At 42.9% G+C, this 25386-nt stretch overlaps 1 long non-coding RNA gene across 4 annotated transcripts; it reads right to left on the bottom strand.

Moving 5' to 3' along the window:
• Nucleotides 1-1744: 1744 nt before the first annotated feature.
• Nucleotides 1745-17129, bottom strand: LOC309516959. Of its 4 annotated transcripts, none has more exons than XR_014213091.1 (5): nucleotides 16982-17129; nucleotides 15688-15861; nucleotides 13503-13531; nucleotides 5956-6036; nucleotides 1745-1943 (listed from the first exon to the last, which is right to left on the bottom strand). It is a non-coding gene; the product is annotated as an uncharacterized lncRNA (long non-coding RNA). The 4 variants fall into 4 exon arrangements; XR_014213092.1 differs by having other exon boundaries at nucleotides 15688-15813; XR_014213093.1 differs by having other exon boundaries at nucleotides 15688-15808.
• Between the last annotated feature and the right edge of the window lie 8257 nt (nucleotides 17130-25386).

Genomic DNA, 25386 nt, shown 5'->3' with positions numbered 1-25386 from the left:
TCATCCTTGATGATCTACTGCAAATCACCCCAAGAACTACTGCAGATACAGATCTACCTTCTGCCCACCCCTGGTGTAGAATGTATCATTCATTTCTCTTGATAACAGGAAAAAATGATTATTTGAAAGTGAAGTTTTCTTAAATGACAGGAGTTTCTAGTTTAGAGGTGTAGCAAGGTGAAGCACCCGCCTCAAGCAGCAGAAATGCAAGAGGCGGCATTCAGCCCGTCCCACTGCTTCCACCACCGAGGGGGAGGTATTCTGGCATATAGCGTTGTCACTTGACTTCCCTGCACCCGGGTCAGAGAAACTGAGCAAGCGGCAATGCTTTGAGGAGCACCCCGGTTCTCGCCAAGTTTGGGGAGAGCTGTGGGGTAACAGAGGAAGTTGGGGTCACATGGCTGGGCAGCCAGGAGCTGGCAATTCCTGTTTCACCTCAGGTGGCGAGATGGGAGGGCATAGCAAATAAAATGATCTCTGCTTCTTTTTACACAACTGTACTATAGAGATTTATTTGTACATTTTGAGCACACCTGCTATATAATCTAATCCTTTCAGGTATAGAATACTTTGCCTTTACAAGTGTAACATGCTATTTTCCTAGACCCGTATCTCACCCAATAAAATCCCTGAAGCCTTTCATGACTGGTTTCTCATATATATGAATTGGGCAAAGCTCCCAGGAATCTCTCCTCACCAAGCCAATTGACGTGAGAGAAAGTTGTGCAAGACAACAGCTGCTTTTTTGTGTGTGACTTCCTTTCATTTCTAGGCCTGCCGGGAAGATACTGAAAATGGATTGTGGCCATCCAATAAATGAGCATAAGCAGGAAGTGAGTGAGTAATCTTAGTAGGTTTTACAGGGCAGCTTTTGTGCTTTTGATCACTGGTAACAGGATCCATTTTAATGAGTTGCAAGGATCTGTTTCTCTATTACCCTGTGTACAAAATAAAACAGGTCCTCAACTGAATATACTTGAGGTAGGCACAGACAGGAACATTTTCTGAGGACTTGAAGATGGTAATTAAAGTGTATTAACAAATAATAATTTTGTTTGCTTTGAAGGGAGGGGGGGAGAGAGTGAGAGAGGAGGGGTATATTATAATGGCATTACTGCAACATTTTGTTGGGAGGATGGTTTCCCCCCAGAACTGTTAACTGGCTTCTTGAAGTGCAAAGCTGTTGACATACATCTCAAATAACAGCTTTACAATGATGTGTCTGTGAGCAGCTTTACTTTGTTATATATTCTCAGGCTTTTGGCCCTGGTCTCCAAGATAATCCTGGATCACTCCAAATACTTTTGTTAGCCTGTTCACTGACTAACAAAAGTCCCCACCTCCCTCCCGAAAGTTCTTGCTACTTTAGGTTCAAATGACAAAAAGGGGGGGCACTCAAAAGAATGACTGTAGAATATCTATGACAATCTGCAGCTGAAAAGCAGCAGTGAAGGTATATTGATTTCTGAATTATGGGGAACAATGAAGTACAGTGTATCTGAAGTCCCATAATGTTAAGTGTATAAGAACAAGGTTGTTTAGATGTAAATGTTATTTTGTCAGGACTGTGTATCATATGCCTGCATACATTGACTGTTAACAGTACCACTGGGCCTAAAGTAGGAAAACCTCCAGCAATATTCTGTAATTTTTTAGACAGCCATCTTGAGGTTTATTAAAAAAAAAACAACAACACCATCTTGAAAGTAAATTTTTTGACAAGGGGTGTGTTTTATGTGCTTCAGGTTGCCAGGTTTTAATTTTATTTCACAAATACATACGGCTCACAGATTCGGGGTGATTCAGAGAGATGCTTGTCTTTTAACATCTGAGCTGAAGCTACACGTTCCCCCCCCTTTTCACCCATGATGCTTATGGCTCTTTCCACCCACAAAGCTTTGGCAGAAACATGATGTTCTTGAAACTATACAGAGGGAAACCACCTGAATAAATTATGAGCAAGAACACAAAATATTGTTAATAAATAAATAAAATTATTTATTTTACTTATTTGTTTTAAAAATAAACACACACAGAAAAGGATGGGGGGAGAAGCCAAATGAACACAAATTGTGTTTTGCTCCTTACCTACACCCTGTATCAGTGGTGATTTCTCCATAGGGGTCGATTCAGCTTAAGTAGAAGCCTCTCTGTCATCTGAGGTTTGCGGAGACAAGAAACTGCTATGCAAAATGTCTGCTCCCCCCCCCCCCCCAGCCATGATGTGATCTAACAAGTTCATGCCCAAAGAGTTCAAACTAAAGTTCCTCACCCATGACTCCCCATTTGGTAGACATCAAGAGATCAACATACATTAATCACCACCTAAGCCAACATATTTATTCACGCCTTTGGGGTCAGAAATGAGTAAGACTTTTGTATATCTTGCCAGAGAATAGGGAAGGGAAGAGTCAAATATGAGCTCCAACCTTCAATAGACATCTATTAAGATAATAGGACTTTTCAGTATACCTCCTTGGGCTGGCAAGAAATACATTAGAAGGTTGTAGTTTTCATTACCAGGTATCTGAAGACAGTAACATTGTCTTCTGCTGAAGCTTCTGCAGTGGCATAATACCCATAAGCCAAACAAGCCCACTGGGAGTTTGTGTCTGAGTTTTGATTGCCCATCTAGACAGTAAGATTAAGAACTGTATGCTTCACGGGTGACTTTAAAGGTCAATGGGATATACGTCATAGTATGCTTTGCCTAGTAGAAATTATATTAATGAAAATGAGAATGCTACTTTAATTCCTGGAGCAAAACTTCTTTACTACTCTGAGCAAAATTTCAAAGACAATTAAGAATAGAAGAACAATAAGTGATCCTAAAATATCATTACAATAAACTCAGTATAGACACATAACTCAGATATAGGTATTTGCTTCCTTACACTCCAGTTTTGGACACTGTTCAGTAGTGAATTATCTGAGAAAATGATGACTAAGGTTTTAAGAGGGAAAAGATGTTGTCTTAATCCACAGTGATACCCATGGCCAAGTGAAGGCAGTGGCCCAAGCAAGCTGGAGCTCAGTAAGCAGGCCAAGCCCCTGGATAAGAATCAAGGTGCTGGTTCAAGACCACAGTACATGCTCTTCTTCTTCTTTGGTGTTCACTCGTAGCCGAGTAAGATTGTTGTCCAAAAACACGGTTTTAACAGTTAGTCCATAAGTGACTGTGGAGGCCAATTCTGGATCCACACATCCTTCCACAGTGAGGACATAGGTATCCAGGCGGGAGTTGATCACGGTGTGGATTTGCCAAGCGTGCTTTCCTCTTAGCACGTTTCTCCCTTTTGTCCTAAATTCGAGCATCTTCAAAGTCCACAACACCTTTGGTAAAGGCTGTTCTCCAACTGGAGCCCTCACAGGCCAGTGTTTCCCAATTGTTGGTGTTTATTGTTGTTGTTTAGTCGTTTAATCGTGTCCGACTCTTCGTGACCCCATGGACCAGAGCACGCCAGGCACTTCTGTCTTCCACTGCCTCCCGCAGTTTGGTCAGACTCATGTTTGTAGCTTCGAGAACACTGTCCAACCAGTTGGTGTTTATACTACTTTTTTTTTAAGATTTGCCTTGAGAGAGACTTTGAACCTCTTTTGTTGACCACCAGCATTACGCTTTCCATTTTAAAATTCGGAATAGAGTAGTTCCACCTTGAGCTTAAACAGACGATACAAGTTGTCCAAGAGTTGTCTTGGAGAAACTGGCAAAGTTTTATTTTCTTGACTAGTTAGTCAAGATGGAACCTTGCCCACGAGTGTCAAATCTGGCCAACTGAAAGGCTGCACTGTCAGTGCCTGCCACCACCATTTCCCAGTTGGTACTCAGGCTGCAGTACCAAGTGGAGCTCTGGGCCTGAATACATCATGGGCAATTGCTGATCACATTAGTGATGCTGGACCTGTCACAATGTGGATATGCCAGGGGTGGGACAGGGTATTGTTAACACAGTCAGCAGTACTTGTCAGGACATACAAGTAAGCCAGAAGCTCTGCTCAGTAGTGCTGGTGGGAAGCCCTCTGGTTCCTGCTGGACAGCCATCAGGGACTAGGGCGATGTCTGGAGGAAGTGCCAGCCAAAACATAGTAGACATTTGGTGGCTGGCACCACCCTCTTAATGAAATCAGCCCAGCCCACTTCGTATACAAGTTGGGAGTAGGGCTGGTATATTAGCATAGCAACACAGGCCAGTACACAAGCATCACACTTGCGGGCCCAAAACTTTGCTTGGTGTTACCATGGCCCAGTTGAGCTGCATCTCTTGTGGGGTCAGAAGTCTGGTGGCAGTTGGCCCTGCTGGGTCTTGGCATTACTCCCAACTTCTACCATGCCCAAGGCAGAGTTATATTACCAAAATGGATATAGCTTCTACGTATATAGCAGAGGGTGTTCATTAACGACCAACAAACCTGCTTTCAACTAACAACATTTAATATGCTTTATACATTTTAATCCACTGCTTAGTATTGAATTTCTTGGTTTTTCTCCCACAATTAAGGCTCTAAATATGAATTTTGGCAAGCAGTTTTGTGCTTGCGTGTTGAGGTCCACCAAAACCCCCCTTTCCCAATAACTCACACATCACACATATATTTTTGTTTAAGGTTTTTGGCATAATTTTTTGGCCACAACTTTATTTAAATACAAATTGAGAGTGGTTGCTTAGGCATTGGTTTATGACTATCTGTCTCCCCCCGCCATGGGGGACAGTACTGACTCCCTAGCCAGTCCCGGAGGAACAAGGGACAGAGTCAGCCGGAGCTGCGTCACAGGCCCTCAGCTACTCCGCGCTTGCTCCTTGAAGCTTACGCGGCCCGCACCCTGCCGTCAGGGTTTGGACGAAGGGGATGGTAAGCTTCAGAATTCCTTTAACGGAATACCCGTCAGCAGCAGCATTGGAGGGGCAGGCCCAGCCTATCCATACCCCTCCACCAATCAATTTAAACCAATGCCTAACCGCCAACCTTACAAGTTGTGACGATTTGCTAAGCAGTAGGCAAAACCCAAAAGGCACGCACTAATCAGCCAAATGGTAAATTCCTACTGGGCCCCCGCACCAAGGCGGACGACCCCATGACAGGCAGAGCAAGGTCAAGGCGCAAGCCCAAGCAAGGGAGGGCGGGCGGGAGATCCGGTGTCCACAGCAAAAGAGAAAGAGAAAGCTGTGGACCCTGCTTATAAAGCCATTGATCCCACCCCTTAAATTGGCAACATCCAAATTGCCCCAGTAACAACATCCTCCAATCTGTTCCCAGGCCTCTGTCCATCTATGGCCTGGTCACTAACATGGGGGGGTTTTGTTCGGCCCCAACCGCAACACGTGCTCTCTTTTGATGTGAACACGCTTTATCAAAGAACTCTTTGAACAGGCAACTTATTCAAAATGACTTCTCATCTTAGTAAGAGAGAGAGAGAGACCTGTTAGGAGATGTTTGGTATGCAGAGCTCACCACAAGACCCTTGTGAATAATTTTTTTTTACTCTATTCCTAGATTTTGATTTTTTTTTTAAAAAAAGGAATGTCTTCTCAGAGGCCTGGTTCTCATAGCCATCTGCATAATTTAATTTATCTACAATTGATTACTGTAACCAGCAACTGAACATGTGAGCCAGCTCTACTGAAATCTTCACACATGAGCCAGTATGGAAGTCCCATTGCAGGATTCCATGGATGGTAGCAAAGTAGTAATAATTGCCTTTCCCCCTTTCTGATGCCAAATCAGTGCCACTCCTTAATGTTGGTGGTCTACACTGAAGTTGAACTGAGAATCTTTCTTATTTTTGCAAGTATTTGTTTCCCTGGAATCTGGTCCAGATCTAAACAATTGCTATAGGTCCCTATGACTCCGGTTTTAAAGAATCTATCTTTATCCAGGCTTCTATGTAAGCAGTCTGGGGTTGTTTGGGTTTTCAGAAGCGGAATGTTGCTTGTTGTTCTGGCCATGAAAGCTTACCTTAGAGAGGATTAGGTAGCTGTTTTCTTTGTTTAAGGAGGCCTGTTCTGACAAAGCTTCCAGTATCTATAGTTCCAATATCTACAGTAAAACACAGGAAGATAGTATATGTATTGCTACAGCGAGATGGATTGCTAATGATCCTGTTTCTCGTTTTACATCATTCCTTGGATAGAAGTTGGGTGTTTAGTTTCAAGGCTCCTCTGGAAGAGTTGTAGAAAGGGGTGCTGAATGCTCCCTCAAATGGGGGTGTTTCCCTCACAATCCTTCCCTGAGAAGCATTTCCCTTGGCCAGATTTCTGTTATCAGGGAGAAAAAACATTGGGGGAAAGAGAAGTGCAATAGACTGCGTGATAGGAATTTTGAGGTCTTAGATATATGTTAAATGTCTCCATTAACAGACTGCTCCTTCATTTCAAACCCTCCCTCCACTTTACATCTGTGGGGCACAGTCTGGACTTCTAAGATGCAGGCCATTATGCTTCCACATAAAGCTATGTCTATACACATGAAGTCAGCCTGTCATTCATTAAAAGATGATGCACTAGCCCAAGCTTCAGCAGTAGAACCCAGACCTATAAGCTGGCAGCTTTATTTCACAGAACATACACTAATGGAAAAATAATTTCAGTTTATTTTCTTTTGGTTTGGAGTGCCTGGGCAAAAATTTCTTTGGCCTATCTCTCAAAGAAACTTCTAGGGTGTATAAAAGAAGTGGGCAGAATATATTGACAGCTGCATAAAGTAGGAACTTGCATTGCATTAACGAAAGCTCTTAGCATTTCCCCCTTAACCAAGAGGCACCACTTCCATTCATCTCAGCAAGGCCTACATGTGAGCAGAGCTTGGTGGATTGAGCACAACAAGGTCCCCGTTTAAGCTTACACAATGACCATCTGGATTCACTCGCCTTAGAACAAGTTTGCACAGGCAAGCCTTTCACAAGGTGATTGCAATCTTGGCAAGTCTTGAAAGGAGTGGGAAATCCATTTTGAAACCACTTCTCTAAGAAGGTCTGCTATTGTATCACTTGCGTAACCTCTCCACTCTGTGTGTGTGTGTGTGTGCGCGCTCGTGCGCATATATGCATGTGTATGCCTCACCTCATTGTCAATAAACACAATTTCCCCCGTAAAGCAACTCTGGGGCTTTTGCAGTAATCTCCGCTAACCTTTGGTTAAGCCCTTGATTCAAGAGCAAAGCTGCCTGCTGATAAAATCTCTAGCTCAGCACACACTGAATTCTTGAGAGAAAGGAGAGGCCTTGCATCTACACAGCAAACGATTGTGAAGCAGATGATGCCAAAGTCATGCCTCATAGTTAGTTCTCTTTTAACAAACAACGAGATCAGAGTAACAGGAAATTTCTGTAATATGAAATAAATGTGGGACATGTTCCCATTAGTGGAACAGCCATCTCAAATATGGTTATTGCTCTGTTGTCTATATCCTAGAGTCAGGGTAGGGAAGTGAATTTCACAGATTGGATACAAAAGTTCCTGACAGGTGGAAAGGGCTGCTCACCTGTCAATCACCTGATGTCACATGACATCAAGCGCTTCAACTTCAGGTGAAGAATTCCTCCTGTCTTCCTTGTAGGTGCAAAGAAATATTTTTTGAATTCAAGCTGTTGCTGGAAAGGAAAAAAGCTGAGAATTTTTCCTTTCCAGCTACAGTTCTGTGCTTTTGAATTGGGTGCCTTTTTTGTTGCCACAGGGTGCCAAATTTAAAAAGCGCTGGAAGAGAACCATTTGGACAGGAGAGCAGGAACTTGTTGAACACCCTAAAGGGCTTTGCAAACATTTGCTTCCAACGTATGCATAGGTTCAACTCCTTTCACAGTGCACACAGAGGTGCTTGTGCATTCATCTTTTTATTTAAAATAATTTCAGTGCCAGATTTCATTTAATTATAAATCCAGAGGGGTTTTATAACAACAAAATAACAGCAATGCAAATGAAACATTACAGTAAAAGATCACACAGGACCCAGGTAGTTAAAATCTGGTATCAAGAGCTGGGAAATGCTTGTGCAAAAATGCATGTTTTTAGGGTGCCATCCAAAATAATCTGGCTGGGAACAGCAGAGCTTGATGGAGTTGGTACAGCCATTGCTATATCCACAATCCTGATGTCTATGCCAGCCAGAGTGAAAGGCGGAGGTGGGGGGGGGGGGAAAATCTGATGCAACAAAGATGCCCACTGGCAGCATATGATGGCAGCATGGGTTCGTGGAAAGTTTGCTATTGGTTTGTTCAGAGAAGAAGAGGCAAACCTTGAAAGAACATGAAAAACCCAACATAAAAAGGTGTCGGGTAGTAGTTTTTAAGTAGCATTTTAAAAAATGCTTTAATGAAATTATTAAAATGACTGTAGCAATGTTTACTACTATTGCTTAACACTTATTAAAAATGGCAAATGAAGTTTTGAAACAACATTTGAATGTTTTTAATTAATAGTATTTATCCATGTTAGTATTCAGTGACCATATTGTCATTAATGTGCGTGTGAGTATAGTTTAAATCTTGGTTTCTTTAAGGGTTGGGCCTATCAAGGCACCATGCCAATTTAGTGGTTCCTCTGTGCTGGCAGCTTCTGAAACTGCTTCACGCCCGTCTCTGACTTGCTGCGACATGTTTATGAGTTTTATACATCACATGGTGCAGTCACAAATGATAGAGCCCAGCTTTAAAAGCCAATTTCCAATATGAGGAGTCAGTTGTTCATAAATTTTGACAAAATGAATGATCCTTATATTTTACCCTTTTCCCTCCAAAGATTTTAGTCTTCAGGCATGAGACATCCTGCACACCCAGGCAGATAATGTTGACTGAGGACAAATATACCTTGTGAAATGCACAGGAGAAACTCTGCCAACTTTTGGATTATTGCAATCCCAAACCCTAAAGCTACTAATTTTCTTAAAGAACATGAGAGAATTCTTTTTGCCTAGATAACGGTCAAAAACACTGGGTTGGATCCGGTGTGTCCTGTCTGCAAATGGAAATACAAGGTGTGACTGGAAAGTTCGGTGAATGGTCATAGAAATCGGACAGTGAGAAATATTTGAACATACACACCTTACAGGCCTTCAAAGCAGGCCCCCTCTGATACAATGCACCATTGACAACGTTCGTAGACCTGTTGGAAACTTCTGGAGAAGTCCTCTTTTCGTACTGCTTTCAGTTCCCTCATCATAACAGCTTGGACGTGTGAAATGTTGGAAAATCTGTGCCCTTTCAGTGCAGATGTCAGTTTTGGATAAAGAAAGAAATCAGGTGGGGCCAGATTAGGAGAATATGGAGGGTGAAACAGCTCAGTAACCTCAGTAATGATTTCATGCAGAATATGCAATTCTTCAGCCATCATTCAGACAGACAAATGCTGATCCCACATCAGTAACTCACAAACTCTGTCGACATTTGGCTCCGTTTTGCTCATTGACGGTCTGCCAGACTGAGGGTCATCTTCCATGGTTTGGCGCCCTTCACAGAAACGCTTAAACCACTCATACACTGTCTTTCGAGTTACAGCTTCGTCTCCGTACACAATTGTGAGCATGGGTTTCCGATGCCGATTGTATGTCCAAACATTTCTTGCTATCCAATTTCTGTGACCATTCACTGAACTTTCCAGTCACACCTTGTACTTCACATGTTCACCCAGAAGGCTCTGAGTTCCACTGGAGGCTTGCCACTGGAAGGGAGGGCGGAAGACGGTTTGGGCTGATTCTCCCTTTCCTCTGCAGTCACTTCTTATGCTGCTCTGCAGGGTCCCTAAATCGTTTGGAGCAGATTTTCATGGGTTACAGGCAGTGGGGGACCTTGCGGATCTCAAATTTCAGTGGTGCCCTGTGCAACACCAAAATTTGGTGGCCCCCTGCCTCTCGCCATCTCTTCTACATCATAGCTGCGGCACCCTGAGGCTCTACACCCTGTGTGACCAAACCTGTTGCATCCCCCTAAATCCACCTCTGGACACAGGTGAAGGGTTTTCAGGGACTCTGGGGGAGGAGGATTTGGTGAACATTGTCACCTCACCCTTTCTCCAGCACAAGGGAACATTGCCACATGCAGTGCTTTTTCCCCCTAAAAAAAATGTTTAGGGGTACTCTCATTATCCTACTCATATTGAAATACTGCCCCTCAATGAGGCCAAACTTAGAGTCACAAAGTGTTTAGGGGTATGCATACCCCTGCGTCCCCCCAGAAGAAAAGCACTGGTCACATGTAAATCTGGACCCAACTCAATGACATTTGGTTTTATCAGCTTTCTGTAAAACCTCCTCCCCTTCTGTCTTAATCTTGGCAGAGTTGATTGATTGGCTTTGATATCCATGGCCACAAGATAGTTGCAAAACCTGACAGGCAGGAAGGATTAGGAGAAGCGAGCAAATTGCTATTGCAAATGGCTTCTGGTGCACAACTTGTATGTTCGCAACTGCATCCTTTATTGGAATGAATGGAGAAGCTCCCTTGTATGCAGAAATTCAAAGGACTCTTCTACTGCTTATACAGCAGGATGCAAATGAAGATATGTCTGGTGGATACAGTTGGACTTGAGCTGGAGGGTGCTGCTGGCTCCAAGTCCCCTTTCAGCCACAAAAACCCTGGGCAGCCTTGGAACAAGTCTCACTGTGAATTGAGTTCCAGTCTCTAAGATGGGAATATTCATGACTTCTTTCACAGACTTGTTGCAATAATTAAAGAAAAAATTCTTGCAATGCACTTTGTGCTATAAAATATCCTAACAATTTAAAAGGGCTATACATCAAGGATGCGTTGTTTTCCAATATGTATCAGGGCATTGTTGCAGGCGTCTGCTCAGCTTGCGCCACATGGATAAAATTGGGGCTGGGATCGGAAGCCCGTGGTGCAAGCAACTAAAGAACAGGTTTCTCCTTGAACCAAATATTTCAGGAATATTTATTCAGGATAATCAGTGTCCAGATGAATGTAAGTCTGCTTTCAGTTGAGATAATAAGAGAAAATGTAACTGTCTTGAATGCTGCATAGATCCCGCCTCCCGATCAGCTGATTAATAATCAAAATACAGTAATAAATTCAGCAGAGTAAATGACACTATTGTTAGAATCTCTCAGCTAAATCCACTCCTTTCAGGTGGAAATTGTTTGGCTCCTACTGCATAGGACTTTATTTAAGGGTACATTGACGATATTTGCTTGTGGTCAGCTCAGCATGGGAGATTGCTATGTGCATGCACGACAGTTTCCTGATGAATACATTCAGTTTACACATAAAGAATATGTTGGGAGGACTATGCTTTTTAGTGATCTTTTTCATTTCGAATGCTAAGCATTTTGACATGCTCTCCATTATTAAAGTCAACTCCTTGCTGCAGATGCACATGAAGCCCTTTGATTAATAAGGTTTCCTTTCTAATATGTACGTCCCTTTAGAGAAGAAGACAGTGAGAAGAAGAAGAATTTGGACTTGATATCCCGCCTTTCACCCCCCTTAAGGAGTCTCAAAGCGGCTAACAGTCTCCTTTCCCTTCCTCCCCCACAACAAACACTCTGTGAGGTGAGTGAGGCTGAGAGACTTCAAGGAAGTGTGACTGGCCCAAGGTCACCCAGCAGCTGCATGTGGAGGAGCAGGGAAGCGAACCCGGTTCACCAGATTACGAGTCCACCGCTCTTAACCACTACACCACACTGGTAAGTAACCTCTTTGCTTGAAACCATAAGAAATCATGGAATTTGAGCAAATCTGTTTGGGGTATTTTCCATGCTGCATCCCCTCCTGCTTGATGCTGCAGCTGCCCCTCCCTTGCCCAAAGTCAACTGGAGTGTTTGATATAAAAGAAAGACATATGCAGGGAAGGCATTCAAATTCTCCTCTTCGGAATTCATTTTGTCATCACTCAGATATGTTAGGAAAGTAATTGTTCCAACTATGCTGGGAAACTTACTATTCTACCCAGACACTTGCTGAGAAGATGGGATGAATAGATTCTATTTACTGGAGAATACATATAATATGTCTAAGCTCACCGAAGTTGAGTGTGTTCAACGTTAAATAACAAAACAAAACAATTTTTTAAAAAGCTAATTTTAAAAAGTCTATTTTGGTGAGCATCCACGAGAACTGCCAAAGTAAATAACTTAGTAAGACCAATTAGCATGAACTAAGACTTTGATATCTGACACGTGAAGCATTGCCAAAAAATTGGCCTGGTGGTGTCTGCTGCACCTCAATAAAACTGGGTTCAATTAGGCCTCGAGCTTGAGACAGATAGACAGACAGGCTGCTGGTTATGTATTTTTTCTTTATGGCAGAGACGGTCTTCTTTCATCTTAGCTGCCTTCAATATTCTGTGTCTTTATCTTTACAGTCAGGACAGGCAAGGGTAATTAGACTAAGGCAGACTAATCAGCTATGCAAACTGCATCAGACCTGTAAACGTTGTCCCTGAGCATTTCTTCCTGGATCCTCATATCTGAGATGAGTTTATCTTTCTCTTGGCTTCAACATTTGCATGGTAAGCTAAACACCATGCTGAGGCTTTGCAAATTTCAGGATCCATGTAATTTTTAATGGGGGGGAAATAAATCATTGCTGTTTAGCATGGTGCCCCCTCCGCCATAACTGTCTGTTTTCTGGAAACCCTTTTTATACATTTGCATGTCCTGCTAAATCATGCATGAACAGGAAGGAATTGCCATGAGCCTTGGTTTTACACACCCCTCCTCTTACATGCCCAGAAGGATGACTTCTGCAACGTTCACTTCATTTTCCCTGACTCTCGACTTGCTGGAATCATGGTTTTGAAGAAATGCCGGTCCATTTCAGAACAAGCCAGCTTCAAGCTATGGGTTATATAAAGGTAAAGGTAAAGGTACCCCTGCCCGAACGGGCCAGTCTTGACAGACTCTGGGGTTTGTGCGCCCATCTCACTCAAGAGGCCGGGGGCCAGCGCTGTCCGGAGACACTTCCGGGTCACGTGGCCAGCATGACAAAGCTGCATCTGGCGAGCCAGCGCAGCACACGGAACGCCGTTTACCTTCCCGCTGCTAAGCGGTCCCTATTTATCTACTTGCCCCCGGGGGTGCTTTCGAACTGCTAGGTTGGCAGGCGCTGGGACCGAGCAGCGGGAGCGCACCCCGCCGCGGGGATTCGAACCGCCGACCTTTCGATCGGCAAGCCCTAGGCGCTGAGGCTTTTACCCACAGCGCCACCCGTGTCCCTATGGGTTATATAGCTACTTGTTAAATTCTCCTGTTTGTTATATCTGTCCCTGGTCTAGGCAACACAAGCAGGCAAGGTTCAAGGAAAGCAAAACTAAATGCTGTTGAAATTTTCCTCTTAGTTGAGTGGGAGGAGAGGGAAGTGCTGGAACTGTAGGCGTGCTCGTAGTCATTCCAGCTCATACCACAGTCACACTAAACCATGGATTAGCATGATGCATCCATTGACTCCTGTGCCAAACACATCCTGTAGATCTTCAAGAGAACCACAATGCATTGCAGGGGATTCTGCAGTATGTCCTGAGTCACCTGTTTAGTTCATGCACTTCTTTGTTTTCTTACCTGAATGGAGAGGGTGCTTTAAAATGCACCTGATGGGACTTCTGGGTTAGCGCCACCGGCAATGGCGGGCTTCCTCTGATCTGGAGGAACCCACTCCGTGAAAATCAGGGTCTGGACCGCCACAGCGAGGCGAAGACCCATTAAAAACCACAGGCGGGAGAAGCCTGTGGACCTGGGATTCGGCTGGCACCTTTAGCGCCTCCCCTACTCACGGGGAAACCCAGCTACAGGGATCCGGAGCGACATGGGATGAGTGGCGCGGTGCTTCGAATCGATTGCTCTTTTCACGGAGTGAAGCCGCACTGCTGTTGTCGGAGAGCGCTGACTTTTTTCCTGTGGACAATTGGACTCTAAACAAGTACCCGTGAGTAGAACGGAAAATTGGATTACTAAACTTCGTAATTTGGCACCGGAGCGGGAAGGTCTAAACAGGAAGTCCGCCTTCCGCTTTTGTAAACAGTTTGAAGCAAAGACATCGTAAGCTAAAGTCTGGAAAGTCATCTGTAAAGGACTAAATTTCCATAGGTTTAAACTACAAACCCCCCTTGGAAGCAGGAGAAGAGGGGGGAAATCTTAAATTGTTCAAGCCTGCAGGGGAGGGAGTAAAGAAAGATAAATTTCTATCGTCTTGAACCTGGGAGCGGGCTGTCAAAGATAGGCGTTTGGGGAAAGTTCATTGACTGTGAATAATAACACATGTTGACAGATAGTTAAATAAGAGAAACATATTGACTCCAATGTTTCCTTTTGCACTAAAAAGGAACAAAGATTTGAAAAACGAAAGCAATTTTGTTGCTGGATCTGCTTGTAAAAGGATGGATACAAATAGAAATTGTTTCCTCTAGAGGGAGCTTTTGAACTGTTGTTGGAGTGGACCTGGGGAACTCTACAGCTGTAGAGATTAGAGAGCGTGAGAAACAGGCTCTGACCTTGGATAAGAATGTTGACACAGGAAACCTTAGTGTCTGCTTTGTGCAGGACAAGTGCTTTGTTGGAGCAGCTTCATGTGAAGATGGATTTGATGACTACTGCAATTGATAATTTCGGTCAAACAGTGACCACTGATATAGAACCTGCTCAACAACTGACCCAGGAATCTGCCCTGACAGGGCAAGTTGCGGAGAAGACAAAGGAGGAGGTTGTTGTTGAACCTCAAGTAATACAAGTTGAAAGAGATGCGGCCCTGCAGGAGCATAAGCTGTCGTTTCTGAGGACTGAATCTGGAGTGAGACAGACTTGGAGAGACGGAGTCCTGTCGGGACTGGAGATGGCAAGTTGGTCAGATCCTCCTATGCAGGGATGCTCTGACCTTTGGGATTTGGTTTTGGGCCAGGAGGAGATTGGAGTGGTCGAGGCACTCAACTTTGGAGGGGCATTGAAGTATGTTTTGGAATATTTTTTGGATTTTAGTGCTAACCATGGAGAACGGGCTGACCGGCCGAGAAGGGATAAAGACACTCTTAGGTTGTTCCCCCAAGATCTACTGCTCAGAGACAAAGGAAGGAAATTAAGAACAAGACCAGCAGAAGACAAAGTAAAGTGCAGGTACAATTATGAAGAAGATCTGCAGAAGGGACATGGGAAAGAGTTAAGAGCCTCGGACATAAGATCACCAGGTTGATGGACTAGATGGAACAGATAGAAAGGACTGACAGAACTCGAGACCAGGAAGAAGAGACGGTGGATGAAGATTGGCAGAAAGTTAAAAAATTCATTTAGAGAAATATTGCAAAATTAACGACTGTTAGGAAAATATTGGAATGAAACTATTAGGCTTTAGTTGAAATGTTATAAGGAGTTATGTATAAATAAGTTTTTAAGTTCTAGGGTTTTTTATGGTAAGATAAGGCTAAAATAAATTAAGACAATTAAAGGACAAAATACAGTGAAAGATGGAAAGGATTTGCTGAGATAATTAATAATTAGAATACAAAAAAGGGAGGTGTGAGGAGGTCGAGGAAACAAGTTAATGAAGATAAGGGTATGGGAATATTGGATTTGTTTTTAAATTTATTTTTTTGTTTTTGTTTTTGATTTTGGTGTATTGTATGTTTGGTACTTTTTATTTTCTTTTTATTGATTTGTATTGTTTAATCTCTTTTTTCTTTGCTTTTCCTTCTTCTCTCTTTTCTGTAATTTTAAATTCCCAATAAATATCATTTTTTAAAAAATAAATAAAATGCACCTGATGTTCTCCTATGGTTTCACTTTGTAGGAGAAAGTAAATATCAGGGACGGTCATCAAGCTTTAGAAAACCTTGTCTGCCGTTATGCAGCTTCTGTATAGGAATCCCAATAAACTTGCACTGTTCTTTTAAAAAAACACTGTAGTAGCATAAGCAAACTGGAGCTCATAAGCCTGTAACAAAATCGAAAAAGAGCTTGTACCAATTCATCATATGACTGCTGCATCTCACACACTGCCTTTTGATAACAGCAGTACAGTGGTACCTCAGGTTACATACGCTTCAGGTTACATATGCTTCAGGTTACAGACTCTGCTAACCCAGAAATAGTGCTTCAGGTTAAGAACTTTGCTTCAGGATGAGAACAGAAATCGTGCTCCGGCAGTGCGGTGGCAGCAGGAGGCCCCATTAGCTAAAGTGGTGCTTCAGGTTAAGAACAGTTTCAGGTTAAGAACAGACCTCCGGAACGAATTAAGTATTTAACCAGAGGTACCACTGTATATGGCTTTTGTAATAAGGAATTCGTTCACATCAAGGTCGTACCAAGTAAAAAGTTAATAAAATGTTTTATTGCTAAACAGATAAAACAGTTTATGTTGGCGCTCCTCTAAGTCTGCTCTTGGTTCTGCCCCCTTTTTCCGGGGATCATCTCTAAACTCCCATATCTCTGGAGCCTAGCTAATGTTTTATGCCATGTTGTGGAAATAAAGTTGTGACCTGTTTAATCCAAGTAATTGGTGTCTGCCTCTTTCTTCCTCCCACAGCAACCTATCATTATCAGTAGTGAGGACTGGTCTGAATATCAGCCAAGTACAATTAAAGATATGAAGAGAAGACAGCCTTGATTTTGACAGATCTATAGCATAATTCTTGGGAAGGAAACAGTCTTCTGTTTTAAATAATAAGAATAAGAAATTCTATACCACCCTTCATCCAAGGATTGCAGGGCAGTTTACAATATAAAAACACAAAAGTATGTAACATAGTATAACAATAACACCAATGAAAGGCCGAGGAGAAGGGGAACATTTTTGCCTGGCACCTAAAGGAGTATAATGACGGTGGCCAGGTAAGCCCCCTAGGAAGAACATTTCACAAATGGGGAGCCACCGCAGAAAAGGCCTGGTCTTGTGCTCCCACCCTCCAGACCTCTTGTGGAGGAAGCACATGAAGAAGGACCTCGGATGATGATTGCAGTGCCCAGGTCAGTTCATATGGAAAGAGATGGTTCCAAACTGTCTTCAGAGGCAGCCCCATGTATAATCTGTTTCAGTAATCTAACCTAGAGGTTACCTAGAGATTATAGTTAATCTTTCATTATTAATGCTTTGAATTGTTTTCTTTTTCCTCTGTGCGTATGTTCCATTTAATTACCCAGAACCTTTCAATCCCTCTGTTGTGATTTGGTTGGGGTTTTTGACTTTAATGGTAACCTGCAGGTATACATGTTTCATATCATAACGTGCCACATTCCACTTGCAACCTTGGTTAGAATGCTGCCTTTTGCCTATTCTGTACCACTGTGTTCTAAATCTAACGCAATGAGAACTTTGTTGGAGCTTTACACAAAAGAATACAATGGAGTTGAACAGGTGGGACACTGAAGATTCACGTGGATAGTGATTTTGTTATCAATTTCATTAACCCCAAATTGTTAATGATGTACACAATTCTCTTTTCTCCCCTCACCCCCTTCTAACTTCACAAAAAACTTGTGAGGTAAACTAAGCTGATATATATTAACTGGACCAAGGTCGCTCAAATAGCTTTAGGGCAGACTGAGGATTCTGAACCCCAGTCTCTCATTTCTTAGTCCAAACCTCTCACCCATGTATCATACCAGCTCTCAAAAGAGTGGGAGCTTTTGGTGTAGTGATTTAAGTGCATTGTGGAAATCAGATCACAAGATAATCATTTTGAAACATACACCAATGACATCTCTTTAATTTCTGACACATATAACAAGAGAGACGCCTTTTGCCCACCTGTGCCATGGGTGGTCTGAACATTGTACAAAGTGCAAGATATTTTTATAGCAGTTGACACACAACAAGCACGCAAGTCACTTCCTCAAATATCCTGGGAAATGACAAAAGTTGCAAGAAGATTTCGACAAGTTACTAAAATAGCCTTAAAATAGTGAGATACGGGTGGTGCTGTGGGTTAAACCACAGAGCCTAGGACTTGCCGATCAGAAGGTCGGCGGTTCAAATCCCAGTGACAGGATGAGCTCCCGTTGCTCAGTCCCTGCTCCTGCCAACCTAGCAGTTTGAAAGCACGTAAAAGTGCAAATAGATAAATAAGTACCACTCCAGCGGCAAGGTAAACAGCGTTTCCGTGTGCTGCTCTGGTTCACCAGAAGCGGCTTAGTCATGCTGGCCACATGACCTGGAAGCTGTACGCCGGCTCCCTCGGCCAATAAAGCGAGATGAGCGCCGCAACCCCAGAGTCGGCCACGACTGGACCTAATGGTCAGGGGTCCCTTTACCTTTACCTTTACCTTTCCTAAAATAGGCTTGCTCTTTTGAAATCAGCTTATCTAGCATTATGTGTCAGTCTGCAGTTACACATGTTGTGATTACATTTTCTTGTGGTTAGAGCAGAATATGAACCAAGCAAATACCACCCTCACTACCACCCCACATCCGTTGTTTCATAAACACTTTAACTGTTGACCAAAGAAAAGTTCATTTGTCAATTATCCAGAACTCTAGGCCTTACAGAGCTGTCTAATAAGTGTGAAGTCTTCATTTAAGTCCTTTAAAAGCCCTGATCTTATACCATGGCAGGTTGAAGTTCTTTGCCCACATATATAGGCTAAGTGGATTTTTCTCCTCTGCTGTCCAGCTGCATCTAAACTCCTTTAACCTGCTCCTGCCCCTCCATGTAACTCTATGCCTCTGTTTTGCATAGAGTTGCATTAAACATGATGAGTTGGCTCTGCTCAGAAATAATCTTGTTTGGTCCCGTCCCCCCCATTTTTATTTTTATTTTTAAAGCTGCATAGCTGTGCCCTACTGAGTATTTCACCCTTGCTGCCAGGTACTATTGTTATCCGCTGCAGAAAAATTATCACCAACATTTGAAACTCAATATGCTTGATTGTTCAACAGTACCTAGATGTGCCAGTATTTACCATTAAAAAAACAGCAATCTCCTGCCAATCATCTACTGAGCTGTTTTTGTTTGTATCTACTGGCTGGAAACAAAACAGATCACCTAGAAACCTAGAACTAAGTTACAGAGCAATTTGCTTTACTTTGTCTAAGATCTCACTTTTCATTTATCTCACAGAAATTTTAAACCACTAAACATCAAAGTATCCTAATAGTGTACAAAAAGAGAGAAATATCATAAAAAAGAAATCAAATACCTTGGGCAACTTTTAGACTAATAAATTCAGTCAATCAAGTGGATAGGTGTTAAGCAAGCATCTAATTACTTGATGTTACTTATGCTTGCAGGTAAATTCAGTGAGTTTGTTTCTACTGACCCCACAAATCAAAACCAATTCCATATTTATTTACAAGAAGACAAATGTGGCATATAGAGTAGTGTAGTGTATAAAATACACGCCATCTGGAGAAAGCATCATTCTTTACCATGTGGAAATATTATCTTCTAAAGTCAAACTAGTTGTCCACTTCACCAGCAGAGGCTGATAGGAATTGTAGTCCAAAACCTCTGGAGGTTGCCATGTTGGGGAAAGCTATTTTAGAAGAACAGTACAGCAAATGATGGGGGCCAAGTCTTTTTATCCTAATTGCTTAGCAGGCATCCCAATAATTTGCATTTTAGATAAATGGGAGTATTGTCTGCCTTCTGCTGCATTGGCACATCAGATTACATGCACTTGATAACAAGAAGATTCTAGTTGACTGTGGTTTGCATAATGGATGTTCTATTATATTGCTGCTACAGATAAATGCCTTTGTAATAGGATATCTACTGTTCCTAGTAGCACCTAGGATTTGTTGCCCAGAAGAAAGGAAAAATATTAACCAAGGTTTGGGCTTTAGAGCATATGTAGCACCTATCCACACCCCTTGAAGCTGCTGACAGCATTTCTGACATACCAAAACTGCGCAAAGTGATGTCACTTCACTGTTTCCTGGCCTCCAGAGGGTGTTAACTAACAGGTTTTTCTGTATGTCAGAATGAGAATCCAGTGGCCCATGCTTCATTCTTCAGCCAGTGTTTCCAGTACATGACTACCAACAACAAATGATTATTAGCAAGTCATAGTGAGGGGATAAGCCAACTGTCTCACATCTGAGAAAAATGGGGCCAGTGTATAGAAGCAAAACTTCAGTAATAATAAGGTGTTTCGGTGTATTTTTGCTGTTGTTCTGAGTTATATTATTATATGATTCAGATGGTCCCCTGAAACAGGAGTGACTGTTGCCACTTCTAAGCCTCAGGTGAATATGTGGACATCCCCCTCCCCCCAGCAAGATGCTCATTCTCAGGGCCTTTTTTCATCTGGAACTCAATTCAGGCACCTCTCAGGTGGGCGCCATTGCTGTCATAAGAGAACAAGGGAGGTGTTCACGGTAAGTTCCGGCACCTCTTTTTCTAGAAAAATAGCGCTGCTCATTCTCCTTTCCATGGGCAGAACATCTCCCCTGCCACCAATTTTGCATGAAACCTGGAAGCAGAGATAGAAAAGTGTGAGTGCCACTCATGTTTGTGTTGTTGCTTCTTTGTCTGTGAGATATTTGAGTACCATCAATATGGATGAGAGGAGGAAAATAACCCAGATCATATGGTCAACTTAATTCCACCTTTTTTTAAAATTAACAATCCAATTCTGGACTTATTCTTAAGTGGACTCATTTCAAACTAGTCTTCGAAACCATGCAATAATTATTTTAAGTGCATATTTGGGTTTGTGAGGTAGAAATCATGTCCCAGTTATTTGTTTCAGGTAATCTAAGATAATAAGCCTCTGGTTGTATCCTGGCCAAATGCCATCTTACTTGAAACACACATTCCAATATACCGTATTTTTCGTCCTATAAGGCGCACCGGCCCATAGGACGCACCTCATTTTTGGGGGGGGAAAATGAATTTTAAAAAAATATTCCCCCCCCAGCCCTGGCTGCCGCCCCAAGCCTTGCGCTCACCTGCCCGAAGCAGGGGAAGCCCTCCGGAGGGCTCCCCATGCTTCAGGCGACAGGCTGCCGTCCCAAGCCTCGCGCACCCGGTGGGACCTCCTGCCGGGCGCGCAAGGCTTGCGGACACTCGCGGGAGCTGCAGGCTGCTGCCCGCAAGCCTTGTGAGCCCGCGGGTACTCCCACCGGGCTTGCAAGGCTTGCAGATAGCTTCCTGAACCCTGGAGAGCGAGAGGGGTTGGTGCGCACCGACCCCTCTCACTCTCCAGGCTTCAGCGAAAGCCTGCATTCGCCCCATAGGACGCACCCAGGTTTCCCCTTCATTTTTGGAGGGGAAAAAGTGCGTCCTATGGGGCGAAAAATACGGTAATTTCTTTGCGTAGATCACTTCAAAATGCAATTGTACATACGCCAAATGTTGGCTCCCTGCAGCCTTTTCGGACCTGCTAGTCACTCCAGGGCACTGTTGCCTCCTAGCAGCCACAATAAATGCTGCAACCTCAGCATTCTGTGTCACTATTTATTCAGATCAGCCAGATTGCAATATCATTATAATTTGTACTGCAGATTCTGACTGTTTGACCATTTACTAATAAGCTAACATTTCCAGGAAAGAGTTCCAGTCATGGCCAAAGTTAAGCATTTTAAAGTTCCACCACTTTCAGTGGAATAATTAGGCATACAGTGGTACCTCGGGTTACAGATGCTTCAGGTTACAGACATTTCAGGTTACAGACTCCGCTAACCCAGAAATAGTACCTCGGGTTAAGAACTTTGCTTCAGGATGAGAACAGCGGGAGGCCCCATTAGCTAAAGTGGTACCTCAGGTTAAGAACAGTTTCAGGTTAAGAATGGACCTCCAGAATGAATTAAGTTCTTAACCCGAGGTACCACTGTATACTCAAAATATCTCTGTTGAAATGAATGGAATTCAAAAAGTATTAGCTTTGGCTAGATTGTTTTCTATATCTTAATAGAGCTGTACGTTTAATTGACAATACTAGTCTTTACTACAAATTTGTATCAAATTGCCATCTTTCATCTTTCTGGGCCAAATAATCTCAACAGGCATTATTTAATTGCAGGGGAAAAGTTCTCTATTTGGCATGTCACCAGGAAAAGACTGCACATAACTCTGCTTCATAGATTGTATCTTCAAATATTGACACTGGCAAGACGTCTTGATTAAAATTATTGGGCTGGATTCCAACATAACTGCGTAAAATCTTGAACATTTCCACTGTTCAAATCATATGAGCTGATAAGGAAGAGAGCTGGCCCGAGACATTTTGCTGCCTGGGGCAAAGAGCAAGAGAGCAACCTCTCCGTTTCATATTTAGAAGTTGGCCAGCCTAACAGCTGGATGTTACTTCAACACAGGTGAGGCAATAGGGTCCTCCAGTGCACCAGAGGGCAGCAGACGAGCTTGTATGGTATGTATGTGTGCAGGCCATGTGGCACACATCTCTGAAGTGGTGGCTGGTGCCCATTGGGATGGGTAGGGTGGAATACTGGAAGCCCAGACAGACAGAGCCGAACAATTTTGTTCCCATTCTCCTCCCTGCTCACTTCTACAAGCTCAACACTGAGACAAGTGAGGACGAAGCTGGTGGTCAGTGAGATGGCAGGCTGGCAGGGGCTGGCTGAGGGTAGACTGAGGTTGGTGAGGCAGTGCCTCATTTGCCCTAATGGACCAGCCACCATCCCACCACTGTCCTTCAGCACCTCACAGCCACTCACCATGGCCCAGCACCCGCTGCCTGAGGTGGCCACCTCACTCTGCTTAACAGCAGGTCTAGCCCTGATAAAGGACACCTGCTAGTCTTTTTCAGCTGTTTCTCAGCCCGATTACACTCAAACATTGTGTGCCAATTTTTTTGATGAAATGATCATTTGCTATCACTCCGGCTAAACAAATTGCAAATATTTTCACTCATCGGAATCTGCCGACATAGCGACGACTTGCAAAAAGAATTTTATGCAGTATTTTCGTTCCCGTGAGCCTAGAGCAGTTGAATTTGTTCCAAGAATCTGCTTCAGCTTCATTTTGAGGCTCCTGATTTTATTATTTAAGTGAAGGGGGAATTTTCTTCTTGCCTTTGGGGCCTTTCAGCTTACATTTTCAAAATTAGTAGATGAAACACTATTTAACTCAGCCCACCATCGAGCAGCATCTTCAGTGAGTCCATTCATCCTATCAAGTTATAAACTCTGAAATGTCGTTAACCCCTCTACATTTTAGGATTTCTCTTTATTTAATGTGTGTGCAAACAATCCCATGAATACTTACTTGAAAGTAAGGCCTACTTTGTTTAATTGGATTTACTTCCAAGTAAACATGCAGAGGGCAGCCTTCTTCTATATTAAATCAGGCAAGATTCTGGTTTGTTTTTTCAGAGATGCAACCAAAGGACATAATGGGCTGGATACATAGATCTGACTTCCCATGAGTAAAGTTTATTGGTTCTAACCCAATGGCTCAAATTTTACAATTCTGAATATGCTCTAATCTTTCAATTATGAAATCAAGAGAAATGGATTTTAAATACCGGTACGTTTTATTCCTATTTCTGTCCTCATTCATATCTACATAGTAATGGTTTACAATGCTTAGCCACTGGCTGTTACAACAATACTATTTGATACAATACACAAGTCATCGGAAGTGGGGAGGGGGTAACAAAATGAGCACAATAAAATTGTTTCTCCAAGGTGGTGCATAAGACCACCCTTTATAAAGACATTGGTCAGTTTGGTGGAAATGTTGCTGTCCTGTTGGTAATTATTTTGTCTTGATTGCTTGAAAGGATCTCAGTGATTTGTGAAATTGCTCACATTTGTTGCCCAAACAACAGTCTAGCCAGACAGCTTGCCCACCCCATCACCAAATGGCAACCTCTGCAACCACCACCTTAGTCAAGGTACACAGCTGAGCTGTTCTGATGCCTAAAACAGAAAATTCCACAAGTATCTCTCCCCAACTTTGGACAGTAAAAATACAACAATGCAATGATGTGTTATGTGACTAGTGGTTTGCTCATCAAAAGCAGCTCATCTGAGGCTGGCCCTGGCAGAATGATATAAATGATATAGGTTGACCTGGGAGTCAATTTCATTGACTTTAGAGGGACTTCTGAGGACTCATGAACAGGATTGTGCTGCATATTATGAGACTGTAGCGTAATGGAACAGTTTAGGACAGGCATCCCCAAACTCGGCCCTCCAGCTGTTTTGGGACTACAACTCCCATCATCCCTAGCTAACAGGACCAGAGGTCAGGGATGATGGGAACTGTAGTCCCAAAACAGCTGGAGGGCCGAGTTTGGGGAGGATGCAGATAGCTAGATCTGAGACATAGCCTGCAATTACCGGTAGTTATAATTGGTTTATATCCAATTGCTGGTACTGCATCATATGTGTTCATTTAAGGCTCTGGGGTCCAGCACCTACTGCAGTATTATGACTTCACATTTGGTTTACCAGTTATATTCTTCCTTATTGAGAGGCACTTTTTCCAGAGACTAGAATCCTCTGTGCACTGGCTTTCAAACAATACATGCCCACCAGCAAATTAACTCTTACTCCTGAGGGTATGATCCTACCTCAATTCTCACATACATGGCAGGATCACCATCTACTCTTCCACTGACTCTTTAGTCTATACACCTGATCTATTCTTCACATATCTGCACTTAGTATATTGCTACTTTTGCCTTGTAACAGGAAGGCGATCATAAAACCAGATTTCGAAAAGGATTAATGAGCCAGCAATGGAACATGTTTCAGTTCTGCTCACTTCTCTGTTCATGAAGCGTTGACATGGTTCTCTTTGAAATGTAATTCTCATTAAGTAGGCTTATATTAATTGTCAGAAATTAGATACCCCCCCCTCCTGAATGCATCAATGAGCCACTCAACCTATGTTGATATCAAGAATGACCTGGATCCATGTATTTGTTTCCAGATTATTTCTTTGGGTTGTTGGCTTTTTTGTTCCCTCACCATCTCAGTGATGTCTTGAGTATTAAAGGTTTCCAACCATAAAAACAGCAGGAGGTTTACAACCACCAACTTGAGAGTGGTCAATTAAACAGACATAGAAAGATCTCACCATACAAACTCGTCACTGGCCTTGGTAATGTTTGTAGAAAATTCTTGCTTCCATCAAAGGAAGTGCTCACATGGTCCCTTGGAAGATGTTTCGGTGGTTTTGCAGTTCTCCTTGTAGATGGATGTGTAGGCTGCAGCTTGTTGCTGATGTGGAAGCCTATTCCTCCTCTGCCATTGGTGTCCAAATGGTTGAGAGGATAAAAAGGAGACATTTTTGGGAGGGGTGAATCAGAAAAGTTATCTGTGGTGAATATTGGCATAGTCTTCCCTGGAGCTGAGCCACTTCAGTGAATGGAAGGGAACCTTTCATGGGCAGCACCTTTGAATCCAATACTATGTAGAAGGTAGATTTACATGTTCCATATTGCCCTCATTTCTTCCCATGTCTTTTAATGTGGTTCTCCCAACACTTGCTGATTATACTTTGGTCACACAGTTAAAGGTTCTGATTGTAGCTCTGTGAGTGGCCTCCTA

This window comes from Podarcis vaucheri (assembly GCF_965113315.1).
Source record: "Podarcis vaucheri genome assembly, chromosome: 1".
Lineage (NCBI taxonomy): Eukaryota > Metazoa > Chordata > Lepidosauria > Squamata > Lacertidae > Podarcis > Podarcis vaucheri.
The sequence above is the reverse complement of the archived record's forward strand: the minus strand, read 5'-3'. Positions and strand labels throughout refer to the sequence as shown.